A 15,727-nucleotide genomic window follows, 5' to 3' on the forward strand; every position below is an offset into this window, starting at 1 on the left:
TCGAAAAGGTCGGTAGGCTTTTGGTCACAGTAATCAATTGTCAAGAAAAAATCAAAGAATATTTCAATTTAGGTGATAGATTCGTTCATTACACATATTGGTTCATGGAAAAAGACATTGTAACATCAAAGATGGAGCAGAAATGGATGACCTCAGTCCTACAGACTCCATTTAGCAAACACAAAAATCTAATTACACGACTCGGATAGACCCGACATAATTTGACATGTCACTTACACTGTCAAATGTGCAATACAATTAATAATAACATCCTTTGTTTAAGACATTCGTTAAGCATGTTTATTCCTTAAATGTTTGTAATATTAAAAAATTCAAGTTATCATACTCCATATCAATAATACTGATTTTGTTCAATTAAAAAAATAAAATATACTGTTTTGATCGTGTAATTGGTTCTCTCTTGGCATTACAAATGTTCAATGTATTTTGTTTGACAGGTATTTAGATAAAAGGAAGTAGACATAAATTGGTCGTATTTTCTTATGATACAGCAGCCCAACGACACAAATAACCAAATGTGTATTATGACCAACACACAAACATAAAAGATGAACAGATAAGCCTTAATTTCCTTCGAGTATAAAAGATTTGAGCATATTGTACAGGCTGAGAGTGGAAAACTTGTCATCAACACCATATTCTCCAACTAACCAAAATATTAACATATTACATAGGATCAATTATCACTAAAGGGCTTTTACGATAATTTGTTCCTGATTCACCAAGGTGTATATCAGGAGATATAGGGTATTATCACATATTTTGTACTGATATGTACGTTTTTGCATGGCCAATAACAGCCGGAAGTCAAGGTTGGTTATCAGCCCTCGGGGCATATATCGATATCAGCCCTCGAAATCCATATCAAGCCTCCGAGTTTAACTTCTGGTAAACTGTCAATCAAAGACTATTTGTAAACAAGTTGAACACAATGAAAAGAAATTTAGAAAGTTACGAATCTGCTGTAGAAGAAAAAAGTAGAAATCAACAGTGAAAATCACAAAAGTTCCCGTAAAATTTTGACGTCATAAAGAATTTATAAAATATATGACGCCACACTGGAATGAGTAGCGATATAGGATTCTTCTTAAGCATTTTTAACATTTATAATGTAACATTTTAAAGTCGTTTAATATTTGCAATTCTTAGAATTAATATATTTGTTGTTAATCATTTCTGAAACTTTTCACAAAACGTTGTTTACCTACTGTGATACGAACTTTTTTAAACTCACAGTGATACATTTTTTATTTTATTTTCGTTAAATATCTTTTTGATTTTTGATGAAATATCAAACATAATTTGGTGTAAGCTATTTGTTTTCTCTTGCTTAAAAATATGTGATAAATAGATTATTACACGTCATTTTTCATATGGTCCCTGGTATCAGCCCACGACCCATATCAAGCCCTCGGGCTAAAGCCCTCTGGCTTGATATGGGAGTCTAGGGCTGATACCAGGGCAATATGAAAAATACCATGTAATAATCTATAATTCATCAATGAGACAGCAACCCAAAGACACAAATGATTAAAAAAATTTAAAGAGCAACATACAATCATTACAAATTCTAATTACAAATGATTTATTAATTTTGAGCCTTACAGCTCATCAGTATAATCAAATAAATACATGTAAAGTGTAAACATATATAGCATATTACAATAATATTAACAGTATGCATAATTAACAATAGGTAACATCAGAAGTTCCAATCATACAAAATGAAAACTTGTAAGACATAATAACAGCTGACGAGGATTCAGATTTTGGATTTTTTTCACAACATGCATGAATTTAACAGAGAAAAAGTTGACAATTTACACTGGAGGAAAAACAGGTGTCACAAAAGAAAATTTACAGACGGTATAGCACTAAGACAAATATATTACCATGACGATATGATACCATATGCGTATCATTAACACAGTTCCTTCATATATGACAAACATTAGACCATGCATTAATGCGTTATAGTTAAACTATTGTTACAATGAGACGCATGTCTACGTCAAACATTTGCCATTATATAAAACATCTGTATGCCTATAATAGTATGCAAATATATGCGTAGTATATATATACTTATGTTCACTAAAAGTATGATAAGAACCAAAGAGATATGATGCATCTTTTGAATTAGATAAAAATAGAGACGATATATAGTTTACAACTAATTTTCATAAGTCTAAATCATTTGAAATGTTGAAGATGCATTTTCTATGATTCCATTGCAGATGATGTACCAGAAACATAAAAGATTTATCAAATAAAACATAACTTCACATTTCTGTCCAGGAAAAAACAATCATAAAAATGTGTAATAAGATAATCGTATAGACGACCTAAGATAAATTTAGCACCATCTTTTTTTTAAATTTTGGGTTGTCAATGCTCGTCAGCGTTGTTGATAATATCGCCACTGGAATATGACAGTTGTTAACCATTCGTTTGATGTGTTTGAGCTTTTGATCTTGCCATTTCATTAGTACTTTCCATTTGAATTTTCCTCTGAGTTCAGTATTTGTTTTCTGATTTTACATTTTAATATTTATCAAACTGTTCAGTACCACCCACATGACAGTCATTGAAATATTTGGCACAAGTCTTTTGGATTAGGGGTTTCTATGCTCTCCAAGTTTGTAGATGATTTTCTCTTTTTATTGTTTCGTTTCTGAATGCCTGGCGAGTCTTTTGAAGAAGAAACGCTCATCTTTCGTATATATTACATTATAATTATGCCACATAATCACGAGTTGGTTAATCGATATGGAATATGTGTTTTATAGATGACGTCTTGACCACAATCCTGTCCTCCTTCACCCCGAATGTTATAACCTGAATTTGACTTATCACGGGGTTTATATTCATATAAGCATCACGACGTATGCCACATTTTATTCAGGATCTGTTTGCAATGATGTGTTTTTTTTAAATTGTTCTTTTTGCCGTTGCTTTTTCAGTTTATTTTGTACTTAAATTTGAATGTCATTTTGGTATCTTTTGCCTCTATTTTATCAGCATGGTATCCTGGGTGAGTGTTAATTTATACAACCTAGCTTAGATTACATTATTTTCATATCTTATATGAATTGTTGATTTCCGGTTTATCAAAACAGCTTTTTACAACAACAAAAAATTAATCTTCATTTGTGGTGACAAACGGAACTAAGATAAAATAACGTTTACATTTAATAACTTTCCAGAGGCACATAAGTAGAAAACCACACCATATATATGGTTCAACAGATAATTAGTGAAGATAATATATGCTCAAATTATGAAAAAAAGAAGTATCCATGTGCTTCTATAACTGTAATTCTTAAAATTTTCACTTTGCTTTGATTTTTTAACCGCATTATCAAAATCAAAGTTAGCATAATTGATTATCATACTGATGAACATATACTACAATAGATAAGTCGTAGACACCGTTCATTGACATACCCTGAACTTCTTATCTAGAGACAATTTTTCAAAACACTACATGGAGATTTATACAAGTCTAAAGAAAAATCCCTGAAGTTTCTAACTACGAATCCGAAACTCAATATAATTACTTCATTCTAACCCTTATAAATCATGTAAGAATTAACGTGTCATAACTTTCATTGTTTACTTGCCAGAAATGATCAATTACGTTTTGTGTTGGAAGACAATTTTCCGGACCTTATGAAAATCTGTCCAATAGGACCGTAATGATTGATTTGTATAAATATTGTCCCTATAGCTGTAAAGAATGGAACTTGATTAAATTTTCATCAGATTGATGACGACTTTAAGTGCCTTGTCATTCATAATGTCACATTCTTCCATTAATAAACAGAATCCTACTAAATGCTTGTACCCATATCAGGCATTTAGCTATAATCTTCAGAGTATTTGTTCTTGCTTGAATCACTTGCATATTAAATCAAAGTTTGGTTTCTTACATAGTATATTGCTGTCACTATCAAACATTTTGTCCTTTTTTTTTTAATTTCATAAAAAAAAAATAAGGTATAAGACTCACACAATTTTAGGAATGAATTTATTTCTATGTTTATTTTCAATGTTTCTAGTGGTCTTTGAGTGTGAATTGAAAGAACTCAAATTCATTATTCGAACAGTTGTTTTCACTTTCCCTGGTATTGGAAAGCTATATAGAGAATAATACATGGCAAAATCCGTATCATATGTCGTATCATCCCGAGACATCAATATCAGCCCAAGGGCCTTTAGGCCCGAGGGATGATATTGGTCGAGGGTGATACGGCATGTGATTCGGATTTTGCTATGTATTATACACTTTATCATATATTTCAACAGAAGAGTATTATATTATTTTAACTGTTTTCTGATCCATAGCACTGGGTTACCTTCAGTTCTACTTTTGTCTTGTTTCAAAGGCCTCAAAAGAACTGCTCAATTACTTATCCGAAGCACCTGGGTTACCTTACAATTTGCGTGCTGTTGTTTTAAAAATATTTTGTTTATTATTGTATTAATTTGTGTGTTTTGTATTTTTCATAGTTGCATTTAGTGTGCCAAAAAATATAAAAACTTGACGTTCGTGAAGTCACATACAATATGAAAACTCGACGTTCGTGACGTCACATACCAAACAATGACGTCATTCAAAAAATTTACCTATTTTGAGGAAAAATTTTCTTAAGCAAAAAAAAAAACAAAACTGACTTTATCATGTTTATGTAAAAAAAAAAAAAGAAAAAAAAGTAGGGGTGTGATAAAGGGTATGCGATAAAGGTTGCGCATCAAAGTTGCACGATATGGATTAAACAGCAGGCTATTTATCACATATGCAAAACTACTGTATTTACTACTAAACATATGATAAATGGTAATATCACATCGTTTTAGATGAACAAAAATACAATTCAGTTGAAAAACAGCCATCCTTTTAAAGTTTTAAGAGCATAATTGCAGTACATTTATGCATATATAATTTTGTTAACAAAGATTAAAATGACGTAAAGTGGTATCATCATTATTCTTTGTTACATTGTTTCACTTCTCGGTTGATTTTATTCCTTCGGATAAGGCTTCTCCTCAGTCGTCAATAAAAGAATTTTAGGCGAACATCACATTTCATAGGTAATGCAAATGCGAAAAAAAACTCAGACACTAAAGGCAACAGTAGCATATCGTTATTCAAAAGTCATAAATCGATTGAAAGAAAAGCAAAAACGGATTATAAACTAAAACAGAGGGAAACACTTCATCTATAAGAGGAAAACAAAGGAACAAAAGGAATACTTAGAGGTGCAACGAAAACATACACCAACATACACAGAAATGAACTATTTGATATCAACTGTCATATTCCTTACTTGGTAGAGGACATTTTAAGAAAAAATGGCCAGACTAAGCTTTACCATCATTGCACAGTTTACTCGAGACAATATATAATCTTTTATGAAACAACTGTTTTCCTGTACTTTTCTACTTGATTCTCTATTCAAATGAAGCAGACTTCACACAGGAGATACTTAAAGAAGAATGAAAAGGAGCTACCTTATCCCTCCACTTCACGTTCCGCTTTAGAGATGATGTTTTCTAACTAGATAATTCAAAGTATTGTGACTGTTCATGTGATGAAGGACATAAAGCAGGTACAGTTAAGTCTGGCTTATATCTTTAATCACATTTAGCAGTTGACAATGAAGGTCGGTAAAGAATAAATCTTTACGACAAAAGATATGATTTTACTTTCCCAATTGTGACTGTTCCATTTCTATGTATCAACATTCAAGCAGCGCATGCAAATGGAGTATATATTTATTTATCAGTTGAAAGATATTCCGCAGCTTTTTTTCATTTCATAATTATAGATAGATATCAAACCAAAGTGGTAAAGATGACACTGTCCTTTCGAACATATTACGGGTGTCACGACAAGGTGGTTGTCCGTTATGGAAAATCTGTTTCATGGATGACGACGGAAATGGTTTTAATATTGTAACCGTCTTCTGTTCACGAATGTGATATCACTTAGCTAGTACCTACCTACGATAGTTGCCACATGTGAACGATCTGCTTACCCTTCTGGAGTGCATGAGATCACCCCAGATTTATTGGTAGGAATTACGTTCCAAATTGGATTCGTATGTTGTATTCTGTATACAGTTGTTTTTCTATATATAGTTATCAAAGGTACCAGGATTATAATTTAGTACGCCAGACGCGCGTTTCGTCTACATAAGACTCATCAGTGACGCTCATATCAGAATATTTATGAAGCCAAACAAGTACAAAGTTGAAGAGCATTGAGGATCCAAAATTCCAAAAAGTTGTGCCAAATACGGCTAAGGTAATCTATGCCTGGGATAAGAAAATCCTTAGTTTTTCGAAAAATTCAAAGTTTTGTAAAACAGGAAATTTCTAAAAATGACCACATTATGTCGTTTTTCGTTTTTTTTTGTTATGCGGTTGTCAGTTGGTCATCGCCTTGTGCTGATTGGGAATAGACCAGCTGCCTCTCTTTTAATGATGATGAATTAGTTTCATGATTATTGGCCAAATATATTCACTCCCTGAACATCTTTTAAAATATACTTACAATCTAGACATGCTTGTTTTGTAAGTGTTAAGTCTAAAAACATATTTACGTTATACGTGTTAAGTTTTTAAGCATGTTATTTATTCACTGTACACCTTATTGGTTCAAATGCAAAACAAAGCTTTTAATAATCTTGTATCAAAACATCATTTAATTTTCCTGTTCTGTATCTTTGCTGGATAACCACTGCGTTGTATTTTTGTTTTGTTTTTGCCTTAGCATTGTAATTCGTTTGATAGCCAGTTAGATCCAAACAACCCATAATGTCTCAATATGTCATATCTATATCCGGAAAGTTATCGTTCTCATGATTTTACGGATATTTCTATACAACTTCATTGCTCGTATGGTGTTAATAAAAATAAATATTTTACTAGGCCTTCTATAGCTGACTATGCGGTATGGGCTTTGCTCATTGTTGAAGGTCGTACGGTGACCTATAGTTGTTAATGTCTGTGTCATTTTGGTCTCTTGTGGACAGTTGTCTCATTGGCAATCATACCACATCTTTTTTTTTATATAAAAGTATAAAAAAGGGAATGTCATTTTGTGAATCACATGATAGGATCGTATTTCTCGATATTTGAAATTGAAATTTTGTTTAACTTTAGACACAGACATTACTGTAATACTTCTTGTATTGACAGAATCTTAAAACATTTCTAAATTGTGTAAGAAAATAATTAAAAAGGTGGAGGACCTGGTGTGAAATTTCTAAACACTTAAAGAAATCCTTAAGCAGCAAGTTTTAGGTTTTAACGTCTGCGAAAAACAGTTCTGTCTAAAGAAATCATTAACATAGTAATGCTCCCACTAAATGTGTGGTTTAATCTACTCTCTTGGACCGTTATTAATTCATTTTCCTATAGTGTGCATTTGCAGGATGGACACAGGGAAGATGTGCATTTGCAACCAAGTGATATTTTGTTTTCTTTCGCAAAGGTCGTTACATGTTTAGAATCTAAGGGTTTTGGGCATTACATGTTGTTTAGATTCTAAGGGTTTTGGGCATTACATGTTGTTATTCTATAAAGGATTGGGTACATAATAGAATTATATGTGCATACCACGTAAACAATTTCCTAAATATGCTTAGATTTTAGAGTATATTTTCAGTTAAAAATGTAAACGGATGATATCATTTATATAATTATATACAGTGTCAAAACTAAGGTTTGTAGTTAACATTTGATATATGTCCCAGGAAATAAATGAAATGATTTGTGAGTTGTGGTAAAACGAAATGAAACTACAATTCTGATGTATTTTCTACATTTCATAAGCACCGTTCTGTAGAGAAAGATTGACACATGATGGTGTATGTTCTGATCAGAATGATTAAGTGCATCAGTCAATAATAAGTCTGGAAGAGTTAAACAAATGTGATCAGGCAGAAATCAAATGGTTTCGACTATAGCTATACACATAAATCATTTTAATAAACTGGACACCAAATCGCGAAATCGATGTAAAAATTGACACGAATTTGCCCTAAAGATCAAAATTCCCATCTACAAAGTCAGAGACCGGACTGATTCAATTTAGATACTGGAAGAAATGTCCCTTGGAACTCCATTATCGGGATCAATCAGCTGTATTGTAGTATTCACTACGTTACATCAATTTAGCCTCGTTTTGATTGATTGACAGAAACGTAATTTTCTGTGGTAACAGCGGTTAATGTGAATCATAAACAACAACTAGTTTAATTTTATGTTTTAAATTAGTTTAATTTTTCAACTTTAAATTGAAGTTTAATCAGATAAAGCTTGTGTGTGTTTGACAAGTTTTATAAATTTATACTGTTAGGCTTTAAAATGAAAGTGTTGTATTGTTCCCCATAGACTTATCAGCCATGTCTATTGGAACGTTCGTTAAAAATATGAAGTTTTAAGTCTAAATATTTCAGTTGTCATTTACCGGTTGCACTTCTGAAAATATAGACAATACATTTTTCATATGAACTTACTTCACAGCTAAAACTGTGTCACTTTTGCTAAAAGTTTCGTAAACAAATTATATCCTAGAATGGAAAGTTGATATGCACTACTATCGTATTCACAGGTCAAAATATAGGGCTGTGCGGTAGATGTTCGACATTTGTATGCCCAAAACTTCTTATAGTTTAAACTTATTCTGAAATTCGTTACTATCTTTCTCTTTACTCTGAATCAGATCAGATTTTAATTTCACCGCTATCCATGTGTATTTATACTGTTAACATTTCCAAGTTTTCTCAATGCTTTATATCTGGGAACCAGTACGTAAATAAAACAAAATGTCTATGAATATTATTTATAAAAAAAGATGCGTGTTTTTGGAAATCGCTGTATTTACAAAGTGCAACCTATTACACAAGGTATAAATTGGTATAGTATTAACCGGAATCGCATGACCTTAGATGTGACCAGGTCTGTCGACAGCTTTAAAACATCTTTGGCTATGCACAAATAATCAGCCATACAATTTCAACGTCAGATTCAATAATATTTGTCAAATAAAAAACATTACAAAACATATAATAATTCGAGATGCCATGTTCAATAGTAGTATGTATGGTAGTGTTAAGATGTCTCTTGATGACACACAGTAACGATCAAACATTTCTTGACGAATACCGCAGATTTTATGAAATGCCAATTTCAGTTGTTCTCACTCATGCCTTGTTTTAGTATTTTTTTTGTTTTAATATTTATGTTTTTATGAATCGCCATACATTATAATAAGATACTATGCATGACATTTGATATCATCTGGTATGTGGAAGCGAAATAGGCCTTGTCAGTTGATATGCTGTCATTAACAAATGGAAAGTTCACCGCAAGAAATCAGAAATCATCCGTCTGTCATAGATTATACTTTCGAATTGTCGGTTAGGTTTATATTCAAATAAAGGCAACAGTAGTATACCATTGTTCAAAAGAAGAAAACAAATCCAGGCTACAAACTTACACCGAGGGAAATACATCAACTATGAGAGGAGAACCACAAAATAACAGAACACAAAAGTGCAAACAAAAACCCCAACAGCAATGCAACATTCCTAGAAACGAACTATTAGAAAAAAACCGCCATTTTCCTGACTTGATACAGGACATTTTAAGAAAAAAAATGGTGGGTTGAACTTGGTTTCAAGAAAGAAAATTTGGATATGATGCAATTATTCTTGTCTCAATAGAATCAGAAACTTTGGTTTTAACTTAAAATTGAGACTGTTTGGTCAGCACAGTGAATGTTTTTGAAGAAAGAATGATAATAAATGCTCTTCAACTTCTTACTTTATTTGGATTTGAAACAGTTTTGAATCGCACATCACTCGTTAGTCTTTTTAAGACAAAAAAACGAGTCAGGCGTACACAATTATACGCCTGGTATCTTTGGTGAGCCCTTTTTTTTTTTTATAACAAAACAAATACAGGTCGTATATATTGAAAATTCAATGTCAAATCCAAATGCAAGCCGCAGTTCTCCCGAAAAACGCATTATTATCAGTAACATTTTTTTTAAAGATATGAATATTATAAAAGATTATTATAAGATATAATTATTTCAGTACGAATATACTCTTAGACATTTAGACATACAGGTTTCAACATTTCTGTATACATTTTTTATATCGTTTTGTTCTGCCTTGTTTAACTTCTTTTGAAATAAATTATTTTGTGTCATGGTTTATAATACACAAAATAATAAGAAAATTCGTATCTCGACAGTTAAACATTTATCAAAATGCAACAATAATTCATATTTGTAACAAAAACGTGTTAGGAATACAGAAAACAAAGAACTTAAGATTGAACTTTAGAGTCATAATTATATTTTACTTGCAAATGGTTCAGAACATGAAAATGTTGTTGAAAATTAACAGCTTTCATGACAGTGTAAGAATGGCAGCGTTTATCAACGTCATTTCCTGCGTCCTAAGACAGACGAGAATTTCCGTAAGGTCAGTAAAAGTTGCATAAATAAACATTATCTGTCAAATAAAATCGTTGGTAGTTTTATCTGCAGAGTTGATTTATGTAAAAGTTGCATGAGATTTACAGAATATAATAACTAATCATCGAGGATTAATTGCAGCTCTTTATAATTGCGGCTGGTGCATGATGACAAACACGGACATTTTTCAATATAAATTGTATAATCTAATACGCCGCTTAACAGAAATTAATTAATTAATTTATCGTTGTTATATTGTAAATACATATATTCAACCCGATTTCTGTCCATTTTATCGTACACTTTTTTTCATACTTGTTTAGATATCATCCATAAAATTGAATTTATCTGACTTTGGGCTTAAGACTTTATATTTTGTTTGTTTAAAATTGATATTTTCGTTCATTTCCCAAATGATTCCGTAAGGTATGCATGGTACCACAACAACAATAGAAAATTGTACAACTGAATTAAGTTTCTGGAAGAGGCTTTTGTATGTTTTTACATTGTTTCTAGACAAGATAATATGACAAAGAGGAATTATTTATGACTAGAATACTATTATCTGTATAGACTTAATAAAATGTAATGATTCCTTGTCATGATAGATATAATAAATTAAGTATCTGCTCCGGCCTGTCAAACTAAAGCTGAAATCAATGAGGAAAATTGACAGAACTGTCAATATAACAATATGGGGTGAGATCATCACCATGACTTTTACAATATAAAATGTGTTAAGTATATTTACTTATGGTTTTACCTGTCAAAGGTATTCCTTTGATGTGACTGATGAGTTATATTTCGGATAATATTTACAAAATGGTATATCAAACGACTTTTTGAAGTGAGGTCAGAGAACAACTCCTTTACCATACCCTGTTACTAAGTGACGCATTCATTTTGATGTAAAGTAAATCAAGCATCGACTATAAAACAATCTTATAATCACTTTTAAAAGTTTAAAGATGTTTTTCTCAATGTCCTCTGGGTGATATTTTAGGACAAATCGGATAAAATATCACCTGCTCTAAAATAAAGTGATGCAAGGTTTGAAAACGGCAATTCAGTATTTTATTAGCACATAATTTCTTTTTGAAAATGCTTTGTTTTCAATTTAACCATACATATATAATAGTATATGTACTGGACTTTTTCTGATTACATGTTCTTTCACTTTACTGATTTCAAGGCACAACGATCATATGATGATGGTTGGCTCAACCTGTAAACAACATTGTATTTTAAAATATTGGAAGTTGTGATCTTAAACAAAAGAATACAGGTTGTCAAAAACAACTGTTCCTCTTTAAATTCAATCTAATAAAATAATGTAGTTTTATAGCTAGGCTATGCATATTTATGATTTGCATGAATAGAACCATTCATATTTTCCTAAATTAATCCAAAAGTAACACGAGAAAAAGTTCATGGGCTAATCTATTGAGAACAAAAAGATTTACGAAACTTAACTCTGAGTTATAAGCTTCAGACTTTGAACAAACACACTAAATACATGGAGGGCTTAAACTTAATTGTGAGCGCTTAACCCTTTTGCTTAATTGGGACAATAGGGTTCCAGTACAACATAAGAACAAACTGTAAATATGTGTGAATGGCTTATCTTAGTTGATGGGTATGAAGCGTTCAAAACAACAAACGAAATATATTATACACCATTCGGTGATTTACGAGCGCTCACAGATTAAGCAGCTGTAAAACATTGTTTAACCCATGGTCGAACGGTTGGTATTGTCAGGTTTAATGGATTATCCCCCTTTTTGAATACACCTTGAAGTTCAGTAAAAATTTTTTTATCAAAATACATTTGTTAACGAAAGCTTTTTCAAAGCCAATAACAAATCAAAAAAAATAAAATGGTTCTCCCTGACTAAAGTATCAACAAGGACACATCCGACAGTCTAAGAAACACTTTAACTACTGTAAAGATAAATGATAAGTAAACAATATCGATAGTATGTAGTATAGTAATTACTCACGACTGTATAGCAAAAAATAAACTTGTTCAAAACAAATGTTAAATTGTTACATATTTGTTTGATTTATAGTGATTTTGATCATAACACAATAATGACAGATGTACTCCTGTTTTTGACATTTTAAACTGTTGTGTCTGTTTGTTTTATTAACACATCGTTGTCATTAAACTGGAATCTGATGCGATTGTCATACTATTCAGAGGTTAAGCTAGCAATATATATATATAAAAAACAAATTATATATATATATAAATATATAAGTACGTCTGAGTCAGTGACAACTCTACAACAGATGTATCCATCGGATCGCCATCAATGATGGTGATACATGGCTGTGTACATAATGTATATACAACTCGTCTAAACAATGTTAGATCTGTAAATTTGCTTTCGCAAATTTTTGGTTCTTCCCTCGTCGGGGTTCGAACCCATGCTACTGTGATATCGTGACACCAAATCGCCTGAACTGCAGCCGTCCCGCTAGACCACACGACCACCTGGGCACCTGAGAGCCCAAGTGGTCGTGTGTAGGTTTAATCCACCATTGCCTACATAAGAAAATGCCTGTACCAAGTCAGAAATAGGACAGGTGTTGTCCATTGGATTTTGTTTTTGGGCTTTTGAATTTGCCATTGATTAGGGACTTTCCGGTTTGAACTTTCCACGGAGTTCAGTATTTTTGTCATTTTACTTATTTTTTTCTCGATTAAACAAGAAAAAACGTATGCTTGCATGAAAAACGATTACACGGACCTTCCTAAGATAGGTATATAAATGTACATAAGTTGAAGGCTACTAGTTTCTAATTCCTCGAAACAGCTTATTCGATATTCTTTGTGTTGGTATGACTTGGTTTGAAGTTTGTCTACACGCTGCATATGTTCGCGTATCTGTGAAGAATACAACTGTGTATTTTATGTTATGGTATTTGAAGAAATATTTTAACCGAAAAATTAGCTGTTTGCAACACTTTTAAATTTTTAAACATATATATCTCATATCTCTATGTAACCACCAACACATTAAACCTGTTGAAACGTATTTATACCCACCACTTTTTCTTACAATGTCCTGTACGTTTCACTGAAAATCTAAATTAGTCAATTTGACCAATTTAATTAGTCATTTTGACTGTCCTCTAGATGACAATGCACTTTAATCATTTTGACTATGCTCTTAGTCGTTTGACTAGATGGCTAGTCACATTTGACTGAGGAGGGTGGTCATTATGACTATGTTAGGAAGTCAAAATGACTATATGTCATACTCCTTATGACGAATTGGATTGTTCAATTGACTATGCACATTTGTCAGTTTGACAATTGAATGTAGTCCATATGACTGATTGATATAGTCGGAAGTGACCATGTTGGTTAGTCAACATGATTACTGTGAATAGTCACGACTGTTAGACTGTTATTTTAATTTGTGTTGTGTTTTTTGTTCTACCATTTAATTTGTGTGTGTTTCATTCCGTTTCGTTCTGTTATGGTTCATTTCTTGTTATTCTACTTTTTGTTGTTTCTCTTCCATGGGATTGACAAATACATCTGGAATATAATATCATTAAAAATACCACAGCAGCAATACAATAACAATGACAATAGTATAAGACCACAAAGTGCTCAATGTTCAAAACCTTCCTATATCTTAAGTTTCCATGTGTAACCATTACTCAGTGACATATATTAAAGTCAAAAATCAAATAATGAAAATAAATTTATTATAAACTCATTGTTAATTTGAAGTGTTTATTTCAGATATTTTGTCGGTAACAACTCTGCATGTGTCAGTGTGGTATTCTCTATGGTAAAAAAATCTCTCAGCTGTGTTCATACAAATAGCAATGTCTTCATTTGCTGAAAAATATAATTGTATCATTTTAGAAGCTAAAATATAACAATAAACAAGATTAGCAGTCATGTTAAAAGTTTAAAGAAAAAACAAATTTTAAAATCTTTGATCTAGTGATTTAATCACTCATCTTATACCATTAATTAGTAATGTAAGCACCGGGATCTTGACAGCCACCCATCCTATATCACAACATTGTAACATTGTAATGTAAGCACCCGGATCTTGCCAGCCACCCATTTTATACCACAACATTGTAATGTAAGAACCGGGATCTTGCCAGCCACCCATCTTATACCACAACATTGTAATGTAAGCACCGGGATCTTGCCAGCCACCCATCTTATACCACAACATTGTGATATAAGCACCGGGATCTTGACAGCCACCCATATTATAACACAACATTGTAATATAAGCACCAGGATCTTGACAGCCACCCATCTTATAACACACCATTGTAATGTAAGCACCAGGATCTTGACAGCCACCCATCCTATATCACAGCATTGAAATGTTAGCACCAGGATCTTGACAGCCACCTTGAGTTTTTAATTCATTGTTGTGAATATCGATTGCAATATTTATTTTTAACAGTTTTTGCTCAGATGAACAAAAAATATCGCTAAATACTCTTTTCAATCGACAATACGTTGTATGTGTATCAAAATTGATATCCCGTATACATATCCCCCCCTTTTTTATTGTCGTTACGTCAACATGTGCCGATATTACTTTCATTTATACACTCCTTTTTCTTAAATTCAATTTTTGTAAGTTAGAATTAAAACAAATATACATCATACTTACTTCAAACAATTGGTTTATATGACAAAATAACAGTTTCCGTGCCTTCTGGTTTGTTTACATCTACACAATCTATGGAACAAAGGGAACGCGAAAGAGTGCGCGTGAAAACCGATACTCTACACCACGTGGTGCTGTGACCACTAACATAGTCAATTGACCATGCAGGTAGTCATAATGACTTGATGGGTAGTCATATATGCTTTTGACTACCTTTCGGCTGATATTTGACTAACTGAATAGTCATCGTGACTAATTTAGATTTTCAGTGTTACTAAGCCAGGAAAATGGCCATTGTTATATCATATTTCGTTTCTGTGCGTGTGTTACAATTTATGTTGAGTCGTAGTTCTCCTCTTATAATGATGTGTTTCCCTCAGTTTTAGTTTGTAACCCGGATTTGTTTTTTTCCTCAATTGATTTATGAATTTCGAACAGCGGTATACTACTGTTGCCCTTATTTATGTAGTTAGAATCCGTCTGATATTCACAAACAAATTTGAAGCGTTTCAGTTCAAGAACCTCATTCATTAACTTTAACAAACTA

General features: G+C 32.1%; 1 long non-coding RNA gene across 1 annotated transcript; it reads right to left on the bottom strand.

Moving 5' to 3' along the window:
* Positions 1-14,225: 14,225 nt before the first annotated feature.
* On the bottom strand, positions 14,226-15,447 carry LOC139490275 (uncharacterized). Its single transcript, XR_011656260.1, has 2 exons — positions 15,184-15,447; positions 14,226-14,378 (listed from the first exon to the last, which is right to left on the bottom strand). It is a non-coding gene; the product is annotated as an uncharacterized lncRNA (long non-coding RNA).
* Positions 15,448-15,727: the final 280 nt, after the last annotated feature.

Source organism: Mytilus edulis, chromosome 9 (assembly GCF_963676685.1).
Source record: "Mytilus edulis chromosome 9, xbMytEdul2.2, whole genome shotgun sequence".
In the NCBI taxonomy this organism is placed as follows: Eukaryota; Metazoa; Mollusca; class Bivalvia; order Mytilida; family Mytilidae; genus Mytilus; species Mytilus edulis.